Source organism: Ostrinia nubilalis, chromosome 1 (genome assembly GCF_963855985.1).
Source record: "Ostrinia nubilalis chromosome 1, ilOstNubi1.1, whole genome shotgun sequence".
In the NCBI taxonomy this organism is placed as follows: Eukaryota; Metazoa; Arthropoda; class Insecta; order Lepidoptera; family Crambidae; genus Ostrinia; species Ostrinia nubilalis.
The window spans coordinates 10807732-10833844 of NC_087088.1; the positions used below are offsets into that span (position 1 = coordinate 10807732).

General features: G+C 36.5%; 1 protein-coding gene and 1 long non-coding RNA gene across 3 annotated transcripts in view; one reads left to right on the top strand and one right to left on the bottom strand.

The window, feature by feature from the left end:
• The window catches only part of LOC135072048 (semaphorin-1A-like), a 148893-nt gene extending 135794 nt beyond the window's left edge, over positions 1-13099 (bottom strand). Inside the window, exon 1 of one of the 2 annotated variants that reach the window (XM_063966000.1) lies at positions 13083-13099. The gene's annotated coding sequence lies outside the window, so the exon portion shown is untranslated. Of the gene's footprint in view, positions 1-10249; positions 10445-13082 lie in introns of those variants that run through there. The other variant, XM_063965993.1, reaches the window with a different exon arrangement.
• A 3203-nt stretch (positions 13100-16302) lies between these two features.
• Positions 16303-17089, top strand: LOC135075793 (uncharacterized). The gene is made up of 2 exons (XR_010258112.1): positions 16303-16460; positions 16875-17089. It is a non-coding gene; the product is annotated as an uncharacterized LOC135075793 (long non-coding RNA).
• Positions 17090-26113: the final 9024 nt, after the last annotated feature.

Consider the following 26113-nt stretch of genomic DNA (forward strand, 5'->3'; position numbering starts at 1 on the left):
TATTAAAATAATATTAACTTACAAGTTTATAGCAAGCAAATAATAAAAATCAAATGCAAGTGTTTGTAAAGCTTGCATTATGAATATTGTTGGCGAAGTCTGTACCATTTTGAGTCGGTGCTTGGTACCCTTCCAAAAATGGATATTGTCTATACGAGTATTCAGGAAGCTTGAAAATATTTGTTTCTTTTACTCTTATCTGGGCCGTTTTCTATACGATTCGATTGTCTATTAAATTAAGTAAAGCGGACCAAAAAAAATAAACTTGTAAACGGAATATCTGGCGCTCCGAACAGCGTTCCATTCCCCGTGTTATTTAGCCAGTTATCGCGTGCTGCTGAATAAAAGGCACCAATTTGCATGTATACTTTACTTGAAATTACGGCTGTAGGTTTTGCGAAAATATCCTCCCCAACTATTTTCATACTTTAATCACTATGTTTAAAACAACGTTGTTGTAACATGTAAGTTTTTCTAGCGTGAGCTTTTACTTTATTGAATGTTGACACATCACGAAAGTGCCGTTCGGCGCAAACGAGAATTTCTGCAATTTTTATTGCTCGAGCAAAAATAATGAAATGTGTAAGTTTTAGATTCTGTAGCCTACTTTCGTTTAAGCTTACAGTTAGCCGTCTTTTTATGAGTTAAACTGCTAAGAATTGCAGAAACCGGTGTTTAGGTGTTGCGGTACAGTTATTACATGCGTTATTTACGTGTGAGGGTTTTTAGATCAGTCACGAGCGCGGGCTGATGCACGTGGTGCAAATACGAGCAAGAACCTGCCGATCACGACCGTAATAGACGGTGTTCCCATTTTGTCATTCCAACGGGCGCGCGACGTGGTCTTGTCCCTATTCGTACAGTCGACAACACGTCCAACACTAATTTTTGTTTCAAAATCACTCTTGTCATAAGATCGACTTCATAATTAAGACCTTGAGTGTTTAACTGATGTGCTGTCTGTACAACATGGATATTACAAACTAAAGACAAAGTAATTACAATAGCACTTTATGTATGCTGGGTCCGCTTAAAGTTAATTGCTGCGATTAATTTGTCTTAACTTAACGCTCTTTGCTCATTATTTCAGGGTCTTAATTTGTTTGCGTTTTTACGAGGAGATCGTAAAATACAATGACAGTAGCAGTAAGTTGTGGCAAAGTTATTCAAATTTGAGCTTGCTAAAACCAGGATCAGACTTTCTAATCTACACCCGAACAGACTCGATAGGAGCCTAGCCTAAGCCGAGGTGTTGACAGAGATGCGGAGGTAGTGGGAACTAAGTATCTAATCCCTGCCTAACCCTAGCTTACCTAAGCGATGCTCTGCATCTTACATCAGCACTTCAAGAGCGGTCGTGTCGGCCGGAGCGTTCCCGACTGAGGATGCACTAAGCGGGCCTAACCCAGCTAAGCCGGTATACGTACGCATAGGTAATCGCCGACGACAATGGACTCGAAGCTCGTACTTCCAATACCCCTCATTTGCATACTCCACTATGCGTACCATCCGCCCTATGTGGCTTACGTCTCGTCTGCTATTAGCAAGATTACACTTGAATAAAAAGCGGAGGGAAATTTTGGGGTATTGTGAGTTCTGTGGAACAGAAGTAGTGTTTCTTCCAGATGAGTGCTTCAGAAAAATAAAAGTATTTTATGCTACTCAACTGTTAGGAATCTATCATAAATTATAATTAAAACAATCCAATATTCATTAGATTAGTCACGTAATAAAATTAGGCTAAAATACTGCAAAGAGACAACAACACCAAAGTTAATAAACCCCGCTTGAGAGTTTATAGAAAATCGAAAAGCTGAGAACGAGCGAACATAGGCGTTTCCAATGTCGTTGCAAAAGGAAAACCCAAGGAAGACAATTACAAAAACGACAAAAACGTTGGAAGCAATCCAGCGGGCATGCTCTTAATTGGATGAGACCACTTCCTCTAAACGACGACTCTCCCGCTGCACCGTTTCATATTCAACTAACGAGAACATCTAGAATTTTCCACACCCACCTGACTCCACTCCGTATACGTCAAAGCAGAAAGCAGCGTACTCCATAATCATTAGTTCTTATGTGTCAACGTCTATCCCACCAAAAACATTCTGTAAAAAACTAGCCAAGTCTCGATGGAGCTGCTTGTTTATCTCTAAAAAGTAATGAAATCTAGACAAAGTCGTGCCAAGTCTATGGTTCCTTACTGCGATTTCTTTATTATTATAGTTAATGTTGTGTGACTTGGCCGTTGAAGTGTACAAAACCAGGTGCTCTATGACACCATTGCACCAATCTGTCGCCAGAACCACTATCCATTGATGATGGAAAATTGCCACTTGGAAAACGTTGATTTAATAACCAGACAATTGTAGGCTTAATAAAGCTGCGTATTTCAATAATACTTATGTATGATTATCTTAATAAAGATTGTTCAACGGCCAAGTCACACAACATTAACTATAATAATAAAGAAATCGCAGTAAGGAACCATAGACTTGGCACGACTTTGTCTAGATTTCATTACTTTTTAGAGATAAACAAGCAGCTCCATCGAGACTTGGCTAGTTTTTTACAGAATGTTTTTGGTGGGATTTCACTTCTTTTTGTAGAATGTGGCATAATTATTTAACGTCGTCGTCTTTAAATATTATCGACATTTTTTTACGATAATGAACAGTTAAACACAAATAAACTCAACGACCTTTAAAATGGACAACGAATCAGAATGGTTTTAATAACATAACCTTAGCCTGAGCGAACCTTACGATATAATAAACGAAATCAACGAAATGTAAATAAATTACACAACATTCAACTTAATCGACGGGGGGGTCTAGAAAGGAAAAAAAATCTGGACACCGCGGTGCAGAAAATCGACGCTCAAAGTGCTAGCGCCATCTAGCGGTGAGCGGTACAGGCGAACACCACGATGCCGGTGTGGCGCTAGTAGTATTGATTATGAATGTGGTGTTACTCCAGATCTTCGATTTTCCTAGTTTTTATAGTTTTCCCTTAATGTGGCCATTAAACCCTAACTCTGTACCAAATTTTAGCTCTCTGAGTTTATGGGAAGTACTAGTTCTATTTTGATGATCATCAGTGAGTGAGTGTCATAAATGCGAAACTTTGCTTTCGCTTAACTTCGGAACTAAATGACCTACAGACTTGATATTTTGGATTTTAAGTATGTGATTATAGCTTACTAGATAACGAAAATTTCAGCGTTCTGGTCTTATCCAGAGGTTCTCAAATAGGGGCCTGAAAATGCGGCGAAATGGTTCCAGTAAAGGATGGTACGGCAGTGTTTGCTTCGCGCTCGACTTGGCGGGGGCACTGCCGTGCCCCCAGATTGTAGTTTAAAGTGATATTTATAAAATAAAATTCAAATTAGTTATGTAACTTAAATGAGTTGAGTATGGAAAATAGATTTTAGTGTCGTACCTATAATGTCTTTTTTTCTTTTTCGTTTTAAACTATGCTTGCGACAAAGACCACCACAGTTGGTAAAGAACCCAAGTTCATCATCGTTTGGATGAAGTGGAAAAAGAACATCTCGGATAATGTTCAAGTTATAAGTGTCCAATTTTTTTCTCCATTTCAATCAAAACCCAAATTTGTTCAACGATCACGAATACACGGCCCATTTTATGCCGAGTTTATTCATATTTCATTACGTCTTGAATACGAAATGTTCCCGAAATAAGACTTTTACCAAATTTCGAATTAAGTACACGTTGGTCACGTTCCGCAACGCCAACGATAATCTATAGCTGCCATTTTCTTAGCAGAGTCATGTCACGGCGACCATTGTTCCAGACTCTTTTAATATTGGTTGCAAGTGCAGACACGTGGTGTCAATATTTTTGGTCTGCACAGGTAGATACTAGCGAAAGACGCGAATCAATTGCTCGCTCCAGAACTCGGTTACTACGCTACAAGTCGCGGATTGGATCTTTCATCTTGGCACAATACTCGTACAACTAGTGTGCGTGGAGTAAGAAGTATTCACACTAGTCCGAGTTTTTTCTGTATTTACGAAAAAAACTGGTTGCTTTGCAGTTTTGCATTAGTTATAAAACTTCCATGATTTTTTGAAAGAAATATAATATTTTCAACGTCATCTTATGCTAAAATACCTGTAAAATCTTTACTACAGCAGTCGATCCTCTACGAGTACCTTTATCTACTATTTTTATCTAAGATGCTAGCTCTGCTCATCTCACTTTTTCGATATATCCAGCAAAAATCATTTTTCTTTTTCATACCTAGTCGCATCACACACAATAGAAACGACCTGTGTTAGTGGCACGTTTCCAATTTCATCCTGTTTGAGTTCGTGGACATCTGATTAAATTGTCCCAGTTTCATTCTAACAACAATTTAAAAATTGAGATCAAGGTTGCCGTCCAGTATCGCAATTGGTTTCCAATGTGCTACACTACATGTGCTGTAACGTTCACGGTTTAATAATTAGTCCTAGACTTAATCAAGTGCCAAACCAAACATAGCTGGCGTGATACGTTTCTCATTAAGCAGGGTTTGCATTACACGACCATGGTAATATGCTCGTAAGACTTAAAGCAATCATAATTGATTCTGAAAGTAAACAGTGATTAATTAGTCTTAGGTCTTGGATTACCTACTCAATTACTATTAATTAACTCGTAAACAAAGATTTATTGGAATGCGATATGGTTTCGTAGAAAAACGTTCACTTATCTGAAACCAAAACAAAAATACGTCTAATTTTAACTGCTTTTATTATTAAACTTAATCCATGCATAACCAGTCTACCACGAACTGGCGAAGGCACCGAAATATCAACATGACGGGGTCATTGCCACGAGCTGAGCGCTCTAACACAAAATAAAATATTGCTGCGGACAGTATACAGTGTATTTAAAACTGGAAATGCTATTGAAATAATTAATAGAATACTAAATCCACTCACTGTTTCAGACGTTTCATATTGCTAAAGGAATAATATATCATTTCAAGTCCGTAAACATATAATTATTTGGCTGTAATTAAAATTGTTTTGAACACATCTAATTTTGCTTTCGTTGGCGTTTAACACAGTTTCTAGAACCATTTCAACCATAACGCTGATTTCGTCTCTTTACATTTTAGTAAAATTTCAATCAGATGAGAGAGATGTACGAGTAAGATTTTATATTTTTTTTAAATTTTAAGAATTAGAGTAAATTCAATAAGATTTCACAAACAAGTTTCACAAACGATAAACAACATCAAAAACAGACTACGAATTAATCGTCTTTGTGAGAAATAATGATCAGCTTTTAATTGGATTATGAGGATTGTTTACGATTGTAAGCGTTCCCATTGTATCAAGACGTTAATAAAATGCACCAAAAAGATTAATAGCTCGAAGGTTGACAGTATCTTGTTCAGTCGCTACTCTCTCGTGAGAAATCTTCTGTATGTATGGCAACATCCGTCGTGTACAAATACAACTTGTTGTCTATTTGTTATATGATAATAGAGTCTACTTTGTGAAGTCGCTTGAAAGTGATGTAACGAGTTACTATTGTATAATCATACATAGACCTGTCTACTTAAGTACTTATTACAATTAAGATAAAGGTTATGAAATGTTTCGTCTTCATGTTTTGAAAGTTTCTGAAAACACTCAACAATTTTGTACAAACTTTTCGAATTTCCCAGAATAAGACAAAAACGTTTTTGTGTTCTTACAAAGTTTTTCTTTCATATTTTGCAAAACTTTTCTATGTTGTGAAATGTGGTCGATAAACCAAGATTTTCATGTAAATGATTTATGTAAGCACCGATATATCTTTCCACTTTCCAGCCCTTTAAAGGCAACTCTACCTAATGCTATAATGATAGGCTTTAGGACTAGAAGGAGATAGCTGTCCCCATAAAGTTTCACCGCAGCGACTTGCACTGACCCACTTTTACAAAGTACAATATAATGTTGTGGGAGGATTTGTACACGTTCATCGGACCTGCTTGGTTAGTATCGCTTAGATAAGGGTATTTAATTGAAATGAGAAATTACATTTTCAGATATCTACTTAGATCACTGAATTTAAAAAAGACTTGCTTGCGTATAGGTATATTTGTGTCAGGAAATGAGCAACCAAGACAATAACAATGGAAGCAATAAAGACTATTGAGTATTGAGCTGTGAGAACGAAGTTCACAATGTAAAAGGAAAGCACGTGTTATTGTGTGACATAATTTTCATGTAATACAATGATGATTATTAACACAACATTGTGACAATTTGCAGTCATTGTAAAATCATATTTTGTTTTGTTAATAATAAATTAATCTTACAAAAATGTAATATCAGTTTTTCGTAAATGTAACTATCGAAAGCTCTTTGAAAGTACTTTGGCATTGGAAACAGTAGCAGATACAATCTGCATATAAAATCTATTGCTTCTAAACTACGTGAAAGTAAGCAGCTAGTGTAAAAATTTGTTTTAAAAAAAGTATATTCGTTTCTTTCCTTTCAATATCACCAACGCTATTGTCTGTGGTTTAAAAAAACAGAGGTTTTGAGTGAACACATAAAAAATGTAAAATTTATATCAAAGTTTGATTTTTGTTTGTAAAAACAATATTTTTGGACTTCAAAGCAAAATTAAAACACGCAATCGTCCATATTACAACCTTTCACAAAAACAGTGCTTAACATTTTTATAAACGTTCTTGCCTAAAACTGCTATGACCCATAAAACGTCTGCCTAATTTTTTACGCTATAACACGAAGTGACGTTCTGTTTTGTTAAATCAGACAATCAGTAATCGTTTGAGGACAACAACAAATGAGGCTCAATGGATGAATTGGATGAAATGAATGGGTGGAAGTGAAGTCTTGAACAATTGGCATCATTGTCACCGTCTTCGATTTGGCGGTTACGGCCGTTGAGTGACCTACTTACATCAATTAAAACATAATTAACGTCATCGCATGATGATAACAAAACATGATTACCTATACTAGTTTCTAATGTTCATTTAACCTACGTTCCTATACCTTATTGTATATACGTACAACTAGTACTGTCTAGCGCTTTCACTAAAGCCAATGACGAATTAGGTAGGTACGTACGTACCGGATAAAATGGCTTCAGTATTTTTTTACTTATCACAATTTTTAATATTTGTTTAATAATTTATGTTTGTAATAAGTCATACTTAGGTAGGAAATTCCATTTATTGACCATAACGTTATGGTACTGCTTGCCGGTAATTTACTACACCATTGACCTTAGAAAATTTGTACGCTTTGTTAAATTCCTACTATACCAACATGAATGATGAGTAGAAAACTTGATTACACCACTGTCATTTGACATTTATTCAATAAGTGCTAATGTAAGTCAAGGGGAAGATATTGTTTGGAAACCCACACTAGATCCAATTGAGTATTCCTCCTGCGACACTTTTGCGGCCTCCCAGAAACATTAGTAATGACATTGAGACGTGTTAAACTCAATGATTCAGTGCCCTACTTGCCCTTTTTTCGCCTGTTAAATGTGTGTGTGCTATTCACGGAATAGTAAACAAAACATAAAATACGACAATTGCCTACAGTATTTTTTATGCACAAAATAGGTATGGTAGGTACCTATTTCGTTTCGATATAACCATTGTGCAGTAGCAAAATATAGGTATGTAGTTGAATTCATTTGGAGTTGGTGATGGTGAATATAAAATGGAGTTAAGCTCTTTTCACCAAGTCATATTCGTATGAGTAGATTAAGGTACTTTACCCAACTATCAAATTCAAAGTATGTTGACAGATGATTGAAATCTCTAAAAGCCAATGTTATCTCATATCAGTTATGTTTATCAGCACTGTTTGTATTCAATAACGTCGGCGCTAGTTGTCAGTTAATAAGCCGGATATATGGGCCAAGTTCACCAACTTCTGTCATTAGCGAACCGAATGTACACTTCTCTACCACAACAGATGAACACACAGTGATTTCGCTTCCCACGCGGAAGTTTGGCACACAAATACATATTAGTACCTACCAAGATAGTCAAATAAACAAATAGTCATACTGGAATATTTGAAAGTTTATCCTCAACTTCTGGTGATGAAGAATTTCAGCATAAGATAAGATTTTTAATCCAACCATTTCAATATAATTTTCCATAAAATATGATACGTCTTTTAATAAATGAAGCTATAAACTTTTTAAGCTTCGCTGAAGCTTTTGCTCTTATTAAGATTACGATTAAGCCACTACTTACCCGATTAAATATTAACATTTAAGTATGGAGATAAAAATATGAATAAAAATACCAACACTGCATTATTTATTGCAGTATTTATTGTACCTATTTAGCGTGTGAATTTTAGTAATCGAGTAATCACACGATTCTTCGATGTATCGAGTCGGTTGTGGTTGTGTTTCAGTAATTAACAACTTCGCGATGATCGCCCGTATTTGTATTGATGTTGATTATATCGTGTCGATATATGGTTTGTTTATAATGAGTTTCCGATTACGATGTTATTTCGGCTATCATCAGTCAAGCGCAACTTCGCATTAATTTGATTATCTTTGATTTCATGATTAATGAAGATTCAGCAACCACCGAGATTTATTCCATAATTCATAATAATTAAGAACTATTCTAAATTAATTTGACATTGACATTCTCTACACAGTAAAAAGTCAAAGAGTTTCCTCAAACTAAGCACAGTGTGGGCATAATAGCTGTTTCCGAAGTTCCAAGTATTTTATAAATCCATCGATTAAATCTTAAGACGCGATGCCATGGAAACTTACTGTAGATGAGTTATTTAGCTCAGCATCATTTGAATAACAATGAAATTAGACAGAGTAGGATCATTCCAAACTGTGATAAATTTTGTTTGCACACACACTCAAGTAACTCATTAGTTCACCCAACCCAGTGTGAACCATTAGAAGTGGACAATTGATTCTATTTTTAAAGTATAAGTAAAGGTTGTGTCGCCATCGATTTTTCTTAATGATGAAGCAAATTGAATTGGTCATTAGGGTACACTAAAAGGTAAGATAACCTCTAACCTTATTTTATGCCTTTAAAACTGCTTAATCTTCACAGGTCTATCAGAATTTAGTCAATATACTCAATGATTTTTGTACCTACCGGAGCTACCATTCAGTTTTTTACCATGAAGGTCTCGTGTATGTTAATCAGGCCAATACTAAACATTTGTTTGAACCTTACTATATTTAATTTTATTGTGCGCGTACAGAGAATGCATCTCATTATTATATCATCACCCTGGCTTTCCCGCGGGGTCACGCTGCGATAGCGCATGTAAATTGCAGGTCGAGATCTACAGAGATTCTAACGATGCGTACACACCGGCACCGTTATCAAAAAGCTGTGTTTAGAAAATTATCTCCCACTGTTTGCCCTTAACGGTGCTCTCATCCTTTGACCGATTTCCATGGAGATATCGATAGCCCTTTGGACATTTGTGATCAAGACCAGAAGATTCCAGACGAGGTTGCGTTGTGGATAAGATCGAAACATTTATGAAAGTTAACTGTACCTACCTAATTACTACTATAAAATATATGTGATAATAATGAGCTTCATTTATTATGACAAAATCATCTCGATAAATCCAAAACAGAATTGTATTGTTTCGACTTTCATTTGTTCCACACCATAGCCGCCGTGAACTCCCATGAATACAAACTCCAATTTGTTCATCGTTCCACAAAACAGCGAATATCGTCTGGTAGCATCAAATCACAATTTATTCTAAAACATTTTTCTTGTTTTATATCTCGTTGCCTCGAGCCATTGCTTTGATGCTCAATTTTGACAATATTCAAGACGAGCAATAAACGTTTCGGATCATAACATACTGCTGCGTGTTCCAAACTTTTCTTTCAGCGTTCATTGTGTTCAGTTTCTTAGAAATTTTGTACAAAGAAGACAACAAAATATTTCATGTCCCTTACAAACTCAGTACACAAATGCTTACTTGTTCAACTATAATATCTTTTAGGCATTAGATTCAAACTTAAATGAATTTTTGTAAGGCTTCTCATTTATTAGATCAACCATTAAATATTAACAAATTGATTTCAAAGAGCTTTTGATAAAGTGAGCACAATGCCAAGCTATTCATTAACTAATGACTTTATTGAAATACTTGGTTAGTGTAAGAAAATTGGTTGAATAATTGAAAGTGCCTTAAACAGCAAAGCTGTTATAGAATCAAGTTAATTGGTCTCACCTTCGTGTTCAATGTTAACTCGCGCAACGTTCACCGTCGCCGTAGGTACGCCACCGATTTCTGACAGTCACCCACTTTCAATCATGTGAACCGGTTCAGACAAAGAGTTCACTGTTAATGGCCATGTAACTGCTCAAATAAAAGTTTTGCAATTTTATTCTGGGAGTGAAATGTCCATCGAGTCAATTACATGGATTTAAAAGCTTTAAATTTTAAACGTGTTTAAAAATTATGAGACCAGAAGCGTATCGGTACCTACTTCAGTTCAACGCTGACGTAGTTCATTCCCAAAATAAACTTCCATTACAGCAACATCAAAGTCAGCACAATAAGCGCGGAAAAATATCAATGAATTCACGTCATAGGACAAAAACATCACGAGCGTAGTAGACACGGCACAGCCGGCGCGGGCGCCTCGGGTAAACTCGGCCCACGTCGGTTTTCCACGCACGCAGAGAAGGAAGCAGTTCTCCCATCCCTGTCGCACCCAGGACGAACCCGACTCAGATTAGATCACTGAACTAAAAAGAAACAGAAACGTCTTCCCCGTTCGGCTCCAGCGACGAGGAACCAGTTTTGTATTGTAACTTAGTCCTTACAAATAAAAACTCAAACTCATGCATAGATAATCGTCCAACCCATTCGAAACGAGCTTTATAAGGGGCTGCGCTTGCAACGCTGGAAGGAAACTGTTACAGAACGGAAATGGACACGGGCGGTGGCTCTCCATTAAAATAAAATGAAATTTTAATAAAGTTTTTACTGCACATAAATGCTCGTTTATTGCTGAAGCGAAAAGCACACATCACGAAAAGAGAAATTAAAATATTAAGTATTTTTCACTTGATTGCAATTGAGATAACAAAAGTAATAATTTTAAAGGTAGTTTCATATTAAAAAGCTATTTTGAATTAATTAGTGTGTACTTAAAGTGCCGGTTGAATGAGTGTATTAACATTTCTGTGCATCACTTAGCATAAACAGCCTGTTTAGAAGCGCAGCGCACGAGGCGGGCTGACCTAAAGACTGGCACTTTATATTGCGTACACAAACTCCCGAAGTCTCGAGCACCGGCACCGTTAAAACGACATCAACCGGCAAATGGTAAACATCACGGCTCAGTTATGCTATCACCATAATTTATTCGACAAATATTGCGAACTCTTTCACATTGACGTAAACGACATTTTGAGTAGACTTCATAAAAATAAATGATTTCGTGTGATACAAAGTATCTCATTTCATGCCTGACCCAAGTCTCTTAATTGAGTGAAAGATAAACTTTGACTGTATTTTTTCTTCTCTCTGCTAGGGTTCATAAAACGGTTCGTCGAATACAATGTTAGTGTTTATCTTCTTCGAAGAGTCTTACAATAATAGGTATGTAACATACAGTATGGGTAAATACTAGATATTGATATAAGAGACAACTACGAATATAATTAAATTAGCAAACCCGTGTGCGTAGCTAACTTGACGTACCTACCTAACGAAATCACTAGCTTGAACCCTTTGGAGCCTAAACACATAGCGAGGACATTTCCAACTGTTTTTCTTGACTCTGATACAACAGTTGTCGCTACGTTTTACAGACCCGAACAAATATTACGGACCTCGCCCCCGAGTTGTCTTTGGTTCCGTTCATGTTTCTAGTTGGGCGCCATATTACCGGAGGTTAGAGTTGGGATTGGTACAATAATTCGGGTGACAATTGCACTCCTCGCCGGCTCCGCGGAGGACAAGAGGTCGTTAACGAGAGCGGCAGTTGTTTGTTTTCCCACGCCTCTTGAGTCTTGACGACTGGTCGAAAGCTGGACCAAGCGACGCCGCGACGACCGATTTGTTCACGGTAATTACCAAAACAAAACACGAATTACCGCAACGTCTTTTTTTAGGAGCTCGTTTGTTTATTTGGAAGCCGGCTCTACAGCTTGGAATATCCTCGAATTTCGAGCGTCTGTCAGTTCGTCAATCACTCAGACGCTACGTCGCGTCGTGTGGAGTTGAGCAAAACCTAGTTCCATTTTAGTTGATAAAATTTCAATCTAATCCCTTAGGGAGCATTGAATATTGCACGACTTACACTAGACCGTTTTTCTGTTTGAAATACAGTAATCTTTTTGTGTCAAATAAATATTACAATAATATTTCTTACATAATTTCAGATTACACAATGGCTGATGGATTACAACAAAGCTCTTGCGGTAAACCTAATCTGAATCAGTCAGATCTATTTTTGAAGAAAAATGGGAATATTTATCCGCACAACAAACAAAATCACACCTTTTCCTTTTCTTTGTAACAATGAAACACACATTCACGAACTTAATTTAAGACGTAACGATAACTTTCACACTTAGATTTGCGTAGAGGACTACTTCAAGATATAGTTCACGATTTCGCGAAACAAACCCAAGACTTTCCATTCTCATGTAAAAAATACATGGCCATATAATGACAGAATGTTAAGATACAAAGAGATGTAATTAAAAGATTTCTCACGGGCAATCGCGCTTTGAATGGAAGAAAATGTACCTTTCATTACGACGAAAACATTCACAGCCTATGAAAACATGGTGCGATGGTTGAATAATACCCTTATTAAATTATCTCGTCGCTAGCGCAATTACGTACATTCTTGCTTTTTGTGGAATAACATACGCCATTTTTAAATTACGTTACGCGAGTTATATTACATTTTCTGTGAAATTAGTTTTGAAATTGTTAAATTACAACCCATATTTATTTTACCAAAAATTTCATAAAAAAATATACTCCGAGGTACGTAGTTCGATGAGTTAAAAGCAAAGTAGAAAATAAATATCTTACTTACCTTGCTTAGAAGATTTAGCGACTTCCCATTTAGCTACTAATGGCGTCAAGTTCCCAACGAACTTGGAGGTAAATCCGAAAAGTTTTGTTTTGTACCGTCTATGTGCACACTTTATCGTATCTTTGTTAAAAGTCTAAACTGTTGTGAAGTTACTCCGGCACTTTCAGTGGAGTATCAAAGAATAATCCAAGTCCGAGCCGGAAAAAATTGCGTTACAAAATGAAATTGCAAAGGAACGTGGCATGCTCTCAGTTTTTTAGATTCGCTATAAACACTCGCATAATTTGTAGCGAAATAACTTTGTAAACTGTGAAGTTATATCACTTTAGTTATGAAATATTTATGGACACTAGAATTATTAATCAAACACACATAAAAGTTTTCTGTAGATATGTCTTGTTATAGCGTGTGTGTGGTTAGGATAAGGCTCCTTACCACTTGAACACCCTACACTTAAACAAATAGGCCTTCCTTTAGTTACCAATATTTTACTCATACCCTATAATCAGCAAGCTAAAAAATACTAGACTCTAAGATGTATTCTTTACTTTTCAGAAAAACATTTTAGTAACATATAATACTATATTAACTAATGGATATTTAATAATAGCTTAAGGCATGCTTCATATAACTTGTAATTTGCATAATTAATGCAATTTTTCATAATTTTCATTCGCTACAAAAGTAAAAACCGCAAGCATACTAAATAAAAAACTGAGCAAAAGTTTCCTCTCGTTGGATTTTCCTCCATTAGAGTTCATTCATTTGTTTTGAACATTATATTTCGACTTTGAGAATAGTTCGCGAACACGTACAAAGTGTTGTCGTCACTCGTTGAAAAGATCCGGCGGAGGGCAGCGTGGGGCGCGCGGTTACTGGCCGGCGGCTCGGGCGACACTGGGCGGGCGGCCGCGTGGCGAACGCCGCCCGCCCTTGCGCGAAGTTCATGGCAAGAACCAACTGACTTACTGTTTTGTGACATTATTATATTTCAATCGTATTCGATGTGTGTACGACAAACATGCGAGATATTTAATTTGTAAAGGGAATTCGATCATTGCTTTTAGAAACACGACGCTGAAATCTAGTTATCAGTAAAACGTACAAATAAAATGTGATTCCATATCCGCGCGCGTCCGGGACAACTTTTATTGTTTGTGATTAGATAAGGATTAGACACGAGCGCGAGTATCTTTCTAAATATCTCGGAGGTAATTCTTATATTTGATATTCAATAGCGTTTATGAAATTATGTTCATATTGCACACTTGAAATTACTTGAAACATTACTTACGATATTAAAGTAAAATAGATGACAATGAATGACGACTAGACGAGCAGAAATAAAACAGATTTTGAAATCCCAAGACATTAATTTAATAAAACCTAGCCCTTCAAAAGGTTTGTAGCCTAAAATGTGTAGATATACTCGTAATAAAATTAACTTACATCTGTGTCATTTTATTTAATGAAATAAATACGTTTTTGGTTAATATAATGTTATTTCGAATTAACTGGCTGATTTACTTCGATATCTCGGGTTACGACATCAAATGGCAACAAAACCAATATGACTTTTAATATAATTAATTGTTTTTGTGTGTGTGTTTCGTTGAAATCGACCTTATGAAAATTATTATCGGAATTCGATTATTGTTTGTGATGAAATCTTCGTTCTCTTTAGAGAAATAATAAGTAGGTTAATAAAGATTCTAGCAAAATAATGGTCAAGCTAAAATTAAATCTTTTAATGTTGTGATTGGGGTTGAATTTGCAGTAAAAATATAGTAATTTGTACATGCGATATTTTTATGAGACCCACACACCACGTAACAATACTTATTGTTAATCAGATGTTAATGAATGTAAATATAGAAATACATTAGTCTGCATTTCTGATTTCATTAGTCAGGAAAATATGATTGTAGTAGTTTTCCCGACACTGCATTTTCTTTTTTATTGTAAAAGTTTTCATCAGTATTGTATTTGTACAACAAATAGTTCGATGAGAACAGGTAGAAGAGCTTTCGAAGCCAATCCACAATGCTTGCATTATTCCAGTGGGGATTATTGAAGTTGATAAAAATAATAAAATGGTAATAATTGGCACTTGCGAGCTTCCGAAGAAAATCTTACTTCGAGGAAATATTGTGTTACGACGATACAGCTCTTTGGCAATTAGTACTGGAAAACATGTTTATTGTTTATACTCTGAAAATTATTTAGTCAATAATAAAAAAGATTAAGTATGATTATTCAGTTGTTTACAATATTTTATATTGTGTAACATTTGAAAATGTTATTTTTTTTATTTTACGATTCAATGGATCATAAGTTTTTGAACGTAAATACGCTCGGGGCGAAGGGCGCGGGGAGTGCGCGCCGCAGGCGCAGCGTCTCGGCCAGAGACAGACTGCCACACTCGCCAGCCTAGGGATGGGCAAACGGAAAAAAAATATCGATATTTATCGTATCGATTTTTTTCAAATATATCGATATATATCGCCCAAGAAATATCGATATTTCGATATATTGATATTTTTTGCCCAATTTGCAATTATTTATAAAAATTGCCAAAATTATCTAAATTTTAAAGAAAACACATGTCGCTGTTTCAACTCAAGTTGTAATATTTCAATTTATTTTTTCGAATGAGCATTTAAACATTGACAAAAAAACATTATTCAAACCAGAGCCCCGATTACGGTAATTTTTAACGTCAACAATCCAGACACGCTTCTCGATTTTGCGATACGATTGGTCGTTCAACAGCGTACCTACGTCAGCTATATTGACCAATCGTATCGCAGAATCAGAAACGCGTCTGGATTGTAGACGTTATAAAAGTTACCGTAATCGGGGCTCAGTATTTGTCTGATATTGACATCAGGAGCACTCTTTGTTTGATGTGTTCTCCTGTAAGTCTGCTCCTATCATTTGGCACAGCCAAATTTACCACTGAAGCTACCCTTTCAGATGACACTGAAGATGTCTGACATATCAAATATTTAAGAGCAATATCCGAGAGAACCATTTAAGAGCAATAGCAGAGCTTTAAAAATATTAAAATATATCGATTTTGATATCTGAAAATAAATATCGAAAATTGATATATCGCCGGAAAAAATATCGCTAATTTATATCGATATTTTTCTGAAAAAATATCGATATTTTGATATATCGATATTTTTTACCCAATCCTACGCCAGCCTCGCTTGAAACTTGAACTTGAGCACCCGCGTACCGCTTGATGCGGCGCGCGTCTTAATAAATCGATCTCGTTGGCGTTTTTTCATAGTGCGAGTTTAATAAAACTTTAATGAAACCTCACAGTTAATCAAACTTAAGTGTCTAGCCTACATTTCATCCCGTAACTGGGTAAGTTGTGCATCTCTTATTATTTGTTAAGATAGGGTATGTTCCTAAATAGTAATTAATGCTTTTTATAGTAGAAGTTAAGTGTTGTTGTAATCGCCCTTATAGCATAGATTTACGCTTATTAATATTTTAGCGAATTGTGTAGGTAAATTGGTTGGTATAAATTATGTTCCTTGAAGCGAAATTACTTAATTATTTTCTTATTAGCCATCAGTTAACTGTAACCGTTTCTGCTATCTACAACTGCCACTACATCCCAGTAAATTAAATGCCTAGACCTCTTCTAGTACTTGCTGGCCGTCTTCCCTAGCTTGGCTTATATTCTTCCGCCTGTTTGAAATCACCTAATCAAGATTCGTGGCAGTACAATCTCTTACCCCACACGAAGGCTAATATAAAACAATGTTTATGCAGGAATTACGGCCGGGCTCAGTTTGAGCTAGGACTTATTGTGGACCGTTCCGGAGGGGACAGAGAAGTGGACATCACGGCGTCCCACGGGGACCGTAGGAGGCCGCACAGGGGAGTCTGGCACAAGTGTTACGTGGAACCGATCTTTTTACAACCTACCCACCTGTACCTTAAAATCAAATATTTTTAAACTTAGATTAATAAATTTTGTAAACTTATTTTGCTCGTTTTATTAATTCTAAAAATTAATTTAAAACGTGACAAATGGCGCCCACTCTTATCGTGTAAAGGTTTAAAGATTGGTTCTACACTATAGCACTTTAGTTAATTTTTCTGGTGATGGTTGTGTGCATGTTGTTACTGTAAAACGATGATAGTAATTATTTTTCAGGCTATGTGTTAATATAGATTTTAGAAATAATTTAGTTTAGCAAGTCATTATTTTATATTGCGGTAATATTTTGTTTATATAAAAAAAATGCCAGTATTAACCGTTTATCACAGTTACTATAACTAATAGATAATTAAAAAAAAAATTAAGCTACACCTACATAGCCTGAAGAATTTTTGTGTTTCTCCCTCTGATCAAATTATTATTTCTTAAGTATATATTTTTTTAGATTACTGCATCGTTCTAGATCAAAGTTGATTGTTGTGACAGAACGGATTTAACTGCTTTGGCTTTCCTGTCTATTTAGTTGCAGTAGATTTTTTTATTTTAGTTGCAGTATATTTTTTTTTAGTTTTCTTTGCACAACATACCCAGAATTTTTCTTTCTCAAAATGGCTTATCCTATTAAATTTCTTCACCTTCAAAAATCAGAATTGCAATATGAGGTTACAATTAGAGGAGAAGTACCGGCTGGCACTGTTATAGAATTGAGGCGACAAGTATGTAAATTAACACAATTATATCCGTCGAATGACATCGCCGATTCATGTCTGGAATTGAGCGATGACATTAAGGGCATAGCAGAATCATTAACTAAAGTTAAGGCCAATTTAGAAAATTTGTCTATAACATTAGATGAAAATTTAATTGATCGCACACGCTCGCTCTTAAATCATGTACATCACAGGTTCCGGCGCCTGGAACAGCCTGAGCCAACATCCGAACTATTTTCAAAACTAAAAATAATAAAAAATACTATTGAGGAATACAATTCTGTCTACTCAAAGATTATCGAACCAGAAGAATTTTGCGATGCTGAACATAACCCAGATAAAGATAAAACTTCTTCGGGTGTCGATAACTTGAACGTCACTGTCCATTGTGATCGTGGTCTCTCATCGGACTTTTCTAAACTTAAATTTGATGGCAAAACTTGTGTCAGAGCATTTATTCAAAAAATTGAAGAATTCCGCATAGCAAAAAATGTTTCCGATGAAAAATTGATGTCTTATGCTTATGAATTATTTACAGGCGATGCTCTCCATTGGTTACGTTCTATTAGAGATGAAGTTAATGATTGGGATAATCTTGTTTCTCGACTAAGACAAGATTTTGACATATTTGATTATGATTACCGTATGATCACTGAAATACGTAATCGTACTCAAGGAGAGACAGAAAATATAATTGTGTATTTAGCTATAATTAAAGGAATGTTCTCTCGACTTAGCACATCTATGACTGAGAAGGATCAACTTGAAATCATATTACACAACATTCGCCCATGTTACTCAAATGTACTGGCAAATTGTCCCCATGTATCATCAATTTCCCAATTACAGACGCTTTGCCGGAACTATGAACAAGTAAAAGCCCGTTCTGAGAATTTTAAAGAACCAGTGGCATCATCTACCAAGTCATTGGCTCCTGAATTTGCTTATAGTGCACCTAATAAATTTCCACCTAAAAATTATAATAATTTCAAACCTTACTCTAATAATAAAATTCAAAATAATTCAAATAATGTATTTGCTATTTCACAATCAAAGTTTTGCTACCGATGCCGCTCGGATTCTCATGGTATGAAAGAATGCCCCGCCGAGCGTGTCATATTTTGTTTTAAATGCGGCAAGAAGGATGTTCGTTCTACAGAATGTCCGAATTGTAATAAATATAACATTACTAGCGAACAGAATAAAAAAAACGAATAAGTGAAAATTGCAGCAAAACAGCACACCCTTTCTTCGATAACTCGGATTGGCAGAAATGGTTGCTGACAATTAACAATTTTTTCTCATCTTATAATGTTGCTTCAATTTTCACTTCTAAACCGAGTAGTGATCCGCGTCCTTACGTAAAAATAAATATCGAGAACAACAAGGACTTAAATATTTATGGCTTACTTGATTCCGGTTCAGTAGTCAGTATTTTGGGTCAAGATTCTTATAAATCTATATTAAAGTTTGGTTATTCCTTGTTTAATGACCTTAAAATATCTGTCAATGCTGCTGGTGGCCAAAGACTTCAGTCTTTGGGTTATTTGCTTCTGCCAATTGTTTTTCATAACCAGACTCATGTCATAAAAGTGCATGTCATTCCAGAAGTTGACAGTACTCTAATTCTGGGCATAGATTTTTGGAATCAATTTCAAATTCTACCTAAGCACTTAAATAATGTCGATTATCTTTCTAATGATCCTGGAATGCTTAGCATTTCCCTTGATTCTGAAAAGGTACTTCTCTGTAGCTATGAGCATCTCAGCGCCTCTGAAAGGGCTATTGCTGATAGCGTAGTAGAAAGTTTTAAATCGATTTCTTTTGAGGAAAAAGGACTTGGTAGAACTGATGTTATTTTTCATAATATTGATACCGGTGATTCCGTACCGATCAGACAACGTTATTATCGCATGTCTCCAGAGAAACAAAGAATAATTACAGAACAGGTTGACGAAATGCTGTCCCTGGATGTTGTTGAGCCATGCGAAAGTCCTTGGTCATCACCAGTACTAGTTGTCAGCAAAAAAGACGGCAAACCGCGATTTTGCTTAGATAGTAGAAAACTTAATTCTGTCACTAAGAAGGATGCATACTGTCTCCCTTATGTATCAGAAATTTTGGATAACCTAAGAGATGCCAGGTATCTGTCGAGCATAGACCTATCTAAAGCCTTCTGGCAAATACCTATTCAAAAAGAGGACAAAGAGAAGACCGCATTCTACGTTCCGGGCCGTGGAACTCTGCAGTTCAAAGTTACAGCGTTTGGTCTATCAAATGCTCCAGCCACTCAACAGCGCCTAGTAGATACTCTCTTTGGCCCAGAGTTTGAACTAAAGGTCTTCGCATATTTAGATGACGTCATAATTATAAGCTCTACCTTTAGCGAACACGTTTCATTGCTCCAGCGTGTCCTTGAAAAATTACAAATGGCTAACTTAACGGTCAACTTGAGTAAATGTCAATTCTTCCGTAGCCAACTAAGATATCTTGGTTATATTGTCGACGTTCAAGGTCTGCGTACTGATCCGGAGAAAGTAGAGGCTATACTTAATTATCCGACTCCCAGCAATCGAAAAGAGGTCAAACGGTTTTTGGGTACAGCTTCTTGGTATAGACGGTTTATCCCGAACTTTAGTACAATTGCCGGTCCATTGAACAAGTTGACCTCCACTAAAAAATGTACTCCGCCTTTTCTCTGGACAGATGAAGCTGACAAGGCTTTTTTGAAACTTAAATCTCTTCTTGTTGATACACCTGTTCTTGCTTGTCCAAATTTTAGCTACCCTTTTGACGTTCATACTGATGCTAGTAATTTTGGTGTCGGGGCTATGCTGTCCCAGACGATTGATGGAGTCGAACATCCAGTCGCATACATGAGTAGATCTCTTACTGGATCAGAGAGAAATTACAGCGTCACAGAACGTGAAACACTTGCTGTTCTAGTGGCCCTGGAGCATTGGCGATGTTACTTGGAGAGTGGAAACCAGTTCACTGTTTACACTGACCACTCGGCCCTTAAGTGGTTCCTCTCACTTTCAAACCCAACCGGCAGATTGGCCCGATGGGGTGTCCGATTATCAGCCTTTAACTTTAATATAAAACACCGCCGCGGTAAGGACAATGTTATACCTGATAGTCTTTCTAGGTTGCCTACTCTTGCTGCGATTTCGGGATCATCTAGTCCAGTGACTCAAGACACTTGGTACCAGAATATATTTCAAGGATGTCAGGATTCACCAACTAGTTACCCTAATTATAGAGTTGAGAATGGTTCCTTATATCGTTTTATGAAAAGTAAAAATACCCTTACATCTGAGTTTGAATGGAAGCTCGTTGTTCCACAGGAGCAACGCCTCGGTGTTTTAAGGGATAATCATTCGGAACCCATTTCGGGTCATTTCGGAATTTTCAAAACCTACAAAAGATTATTACTTCGCTACTACTGGCCAAAGATGTATCCCGATGTTGTCAGTTACGTGTCTTCCTGTGAAACTTGCCTAGCTTATAAGCTTTCAACTCAGGGTACTTTAGGTATGATGGGGAGACCTAAAGAGTGTGGTAGACCTTTTCAAACCCTATCTATAGATTTAGTTGGTCCCCTACCGGCTTCAAGAAAACAGCACTGTTATATATTTGTAGTGACATGCTGTTTTTCCAAATATTGCCTCATGTTCCCGCTACGCAGAGCTACTGCTGATCTTGTTAGTAAACATCTGGAAGATTACGTCTTCTTGGTTCACGGCATCCCTCAAACCATTATCCTGGATAATGGCGTGCAATTCACGAGCCGTGAAATGGAATCTTTATTTAAAAAATATGCTGTACCTAATGTTTACTTCACGCCTAAATATACTCCCCAAATGAACACCGTTGAAAGGTATAACAAAACCATTATAACGGCAGTTTCCACTTTTGTTCAAGATGACCATCGCTCATGGGACATTAATCTACCAAAAATCCAATTCGCAATCAATAATTCAGTTAATGAAACGACTGGTTATACACCATCATTCCTCGTCCATGGTCGTGAATTAGTTACGAGTGGGTCTCATTATATAGAAAATGATATCCCAAACGAACTAATTTTTCTTCCACGCGACCCATATGCAGAAAACTTGGGACATTTGGCAAATATTTTCGATAAAGTACAGGTTGCACTTTGGCAAGCACATTTAAAAAACACTCAGCGTTATAACTTGCGTCGAAAGCATGCTGAATTCAATGTTGATGATATCGTTTGGAAGCGATGTTACTTTCAGAGCGACAAGGATGCACGTTTTGCTAAGAAGCTGGCACCTAAGTACGTTAAATGTAGAATAAAGCAAAAAAAATCACCATTAGTTTATGTTCTCGAGGATGTTATGACCGGTCATAATTTAGGAGCTTGGCACATAAAAGATCTTAAAATGCAAAACAAGTAAATCTTTGCATAATCCTTGCTAATTCATAACATAGGTGTAGGTTCAGATTTTACGACAGGTAAAATCTTTTTCTTGGAAGAGGGGTACTGTAACATTTGAAAATGTTATTTTTTTTTATTTTACGATTCAATGGATCATAAGTTTTTGAACGTAAATACGCTCGGGGCGAAGGGCGCGGGGAGTGCGCGCCGCAGGCGCAGCGTCTCGGCCAGAGACAGACTGCCACACTCGCCAGCCTCGCTTGAAACTTGAACTTGAGCACCCGCGTACCGCTTGATGCGGCGCGCGTCTTAATAAATCGATCTCGTTGGCGTTTTTTCATAGTGCGAGTTTAATAAAACTTTAATGAAACCTCACAGTTAATCAAACTTAAGTGTCTAGCCTACATTTCATCCCGTAACTGGGTAAGTTGTGCATCTCTTATTATTTGTTAAGATAGGGTATGTTCCTAAATAGTAATTAATGCTTTTTATAGTAGAAGTTAAGTGTTGTTGTAATCGCCCTTATAGCATAGATTTACGCTTATTAATATTTTAGCGAATTGTGTAGGTAAATTGGTTGGTATAAATTATGTTCCTTGAAGCGAAATTACTTAATTATTTTCTTATTAGCCATCAGTTAACTGTAACCGTTTCTGCTATCTACAACTGCCACTACATCCCAGTAAATTAAATGCCTAGACCTCTTCTAGTACTTGCTGGCCGTCTTCCCTAGCTTGGCTTATATTCTTCCGCCTGTTTGAAATCACCTAATCAAGATTCGTGGCAGTACAATCTCTTACCCCACACGAAGGCTAATATAAAACAATGTTTATGCAGGAATTACGGCCGGGCTCAGTTTGAGCTAGGACTTATTGTGGACCGTTCCGGAGGGGACAGAGAAGTGGACATCACGGCGTCCCACGGGGACCGTAGGAGGCCGCACAGGGGAGTCTGGCACAAGTGTTACGTGGAACCGATCTTTTTACAACCTACCCACCTGTACCTTAAAATCAAATATTTTTAAACTTAGATTAATAAATTTTGTAAACTTATTTTGCTCGTTTTATTAATTCTAAAAATTAATTTAAAACGTGACAATTGTTTCTTTTTATGTTGGAAAAATGTAAAAAAAACGAAATGTCTGTTTGTGTATTACATGTTCACGCCAAAATCACTGTATTTTGTTATGATATAGATTGGAGATTGAAAACTATAAGACCACATAAGCGAAGTCGCCGTCAGAATTTAGTAGCCTCATTAGAATAGTAAACAAGATCAAATGAAGTGTGCAGCTTCTCAGAAATGTATAATTCTGACTGCGGACAGCGTGTTATGAAGGTAAACAGCTGTAAGATGGTACGTCACACTGTAATGAAACGGGCTCGGGGGATCCATCGTGTTTAACTACATGCCAGTAATTACTTTGTTATGTTACTGTTTCTGAGCAAGGGTAAGGCCGTGTGTATATACAATATACATAGTATTGATCGAACCCAGCCTGCTTCAACTGCTTTGCATTAGGTACTAGAGCAAGATCACGACAACGCAAGGAAAGTATGAGTGTACGAATTGAACTTGAAATGAAACGAATGGTGAAGAAAACACCACGTAAAGTTTGTCTTGTGAACCATATTTATGTGTAAAGGGGGGTTTAAATAAATTAATATGTGATGCGAAAGTTACAGCTCTATCCATCTACTTGTTTTTTTCTTTACCTTTTGACTCCTAAACTGCTAAATATTTTTTTTGAAGGGGGGAGCTTGAAGCTTCTGGCAAAATCTAGACTTGTCATAAATAAATTATGCTCTTTTTCCAAGCGTGCCTTTCCCAAAACAAAGAATACGAAAAAGTAAACCAACCAATTTGATGTGGCACTTAAACTACAACAGCTTGAGAAAACTTTTACGTAAGACATAGATAATATTTAAACGCTTGATACAATTTAACGGTCAGCGAACAAGAGTTCGTGCGTGAAGTCTGCCATATAATAATATCGGGAAAGTTATTTTTTCTGATTTTTCACTCGCCGTCTTGAGGGCTTATTGAATTTACCTTCTCGGTGTCATTGTCCCACGCGATATCTGACTTCCAGGTATTACTTTTCTACTTGTAGTCCTAACTTACGTCTGTACGTAAGTAGGCGTTCTCAAATAATGTTTTTTCTATTTTTCTTTCTGAAATGTACGTAGAGGGAAAAATCACATTAATTTTATAGAAACAAATGAAACCAACAAAGAATTTCCAAGAAAAACACACTTTTAGGGCAGACAAGTGCTTTGATAATGAAATTTGATTCTAGTCATATAGAGAATTGTTTTACCTATTTTTGGTGAGCATTATGCGAACAATAACCTACATGTCTTGTATTCAGTCACAAAAGTAACGAACGAATGAATGAATAACGAACTTTTGAAGCTTCAACATCGCATGTTAACCATTGTTACTCGTATTCTGTGGAAAAAAATGTTTCGTAAGGAATACTTATTTACGCCTTTATCTGACAAGAGACCGAAACCTTAAGGCCGGGTAGCAGAGAAAATGGCGAAAATGAGGTTTTCATTTTTCATTTTTGAGGTACTAAACAGTAAAATTAAAGGCTAAGATTTTTATTGGGCATAGTTGAGGATATTTTCTAGGGCTATTAACGGATGGAAACACGATTTGATGAAGTTGACTCGATAGAATAAATTCCCAAAGTTACCTCTATTCGTTTTCTATTTATGGTTTTATTTTTAAAATAAGCGATTTGAGATTCTAAATCTTTTACTAAACTAAAGTTCAGAAATAACTTGAGGGCTTTTAACGGATGAAATTTTTATATTGCGTCTTATTTAGTTACTATGTTAAAAAATGTGGAAAAAATCGTCCATGACGGCTTGGACAATCTCAATCAGTCGCGCGGTGGCGCTTACGGAGGACGGACGCGTGTCAGTTTTTTGGCCGTGACAGTTCGCGATTTGTCAATATTTTTGACAATGATGACTTTGATGAGTCACAGTATAATAATATCAGTGTTACTGGAGAAAGCTTAAATTCAATTCAATTTTGTCTACCTATTGAAATTTAAATCGTTCGCATCCTTTTTTAAACGAAGACTCTACTCATGATACATAGTACATTCCTCAAATATGAGACAAAACCAATGAGTTAAAATTACATTTTAATAGTACCTACATATAATCGTCTTACACTCTTTAGAAGAGCACACTGACACAAATAAATAATAAAAAATACTGTCTAAGGTCTGTAGCTAAAGGTCTAAGCCGTAAGATAGAAGAATCTTATAGCCAAAAACATGGCAGATGCAGCAGATATCAACGGATTTAAAACTGGAGTTCATGTGTATCCTAGTAGTTTTGAGTCTCTAGAGCAGTGGTTCTTAACCTTTAAGTCATGAGGGACCATTTTACCAAATTTCTGTCTTGTCAGGGACCACCTCATAATCGGTCAAAACCAGTTTGACTGCAAAAATCTGTAAAAAGTGGTTTTGACCAAGGTGTGCAAGTGCACATCGTGGACCACTTGGAATGCCTCCAGGGACCACCAGTGGTCCGCGGACCACCGGTTAAGAACCACTGCTGTAGAGCGTCCCTTCCTCCACCATGCGTAAGAATGTTTCAAAAATACTGTCTAAGGTCTGTAGCTAAAGGTCTAAGCTGCAAGATAGAAGAATCTTCTAGCCAAAAAGATGGCAGATGCAGCAGATGTCAACGGATTTAAAACTTGGAGTTCATGTGACTCCTTCTAGACTTGAGTCTCTAGAGCGTCCCTTCCTCCACCATGCGTAAAAGTTTTCCAAAAATACTGTCTGAGGTCTGTAATAAAAGTCTAAACTGCAAGATAGAAGAATCTTTTAGCCAAAAACATGGCAGATGCAGCATATATCAACGGATTTAAGACTGGACTGGCACCACCTTGCAATGTCATCCTCTCATTGTTATCTGTAATGTAA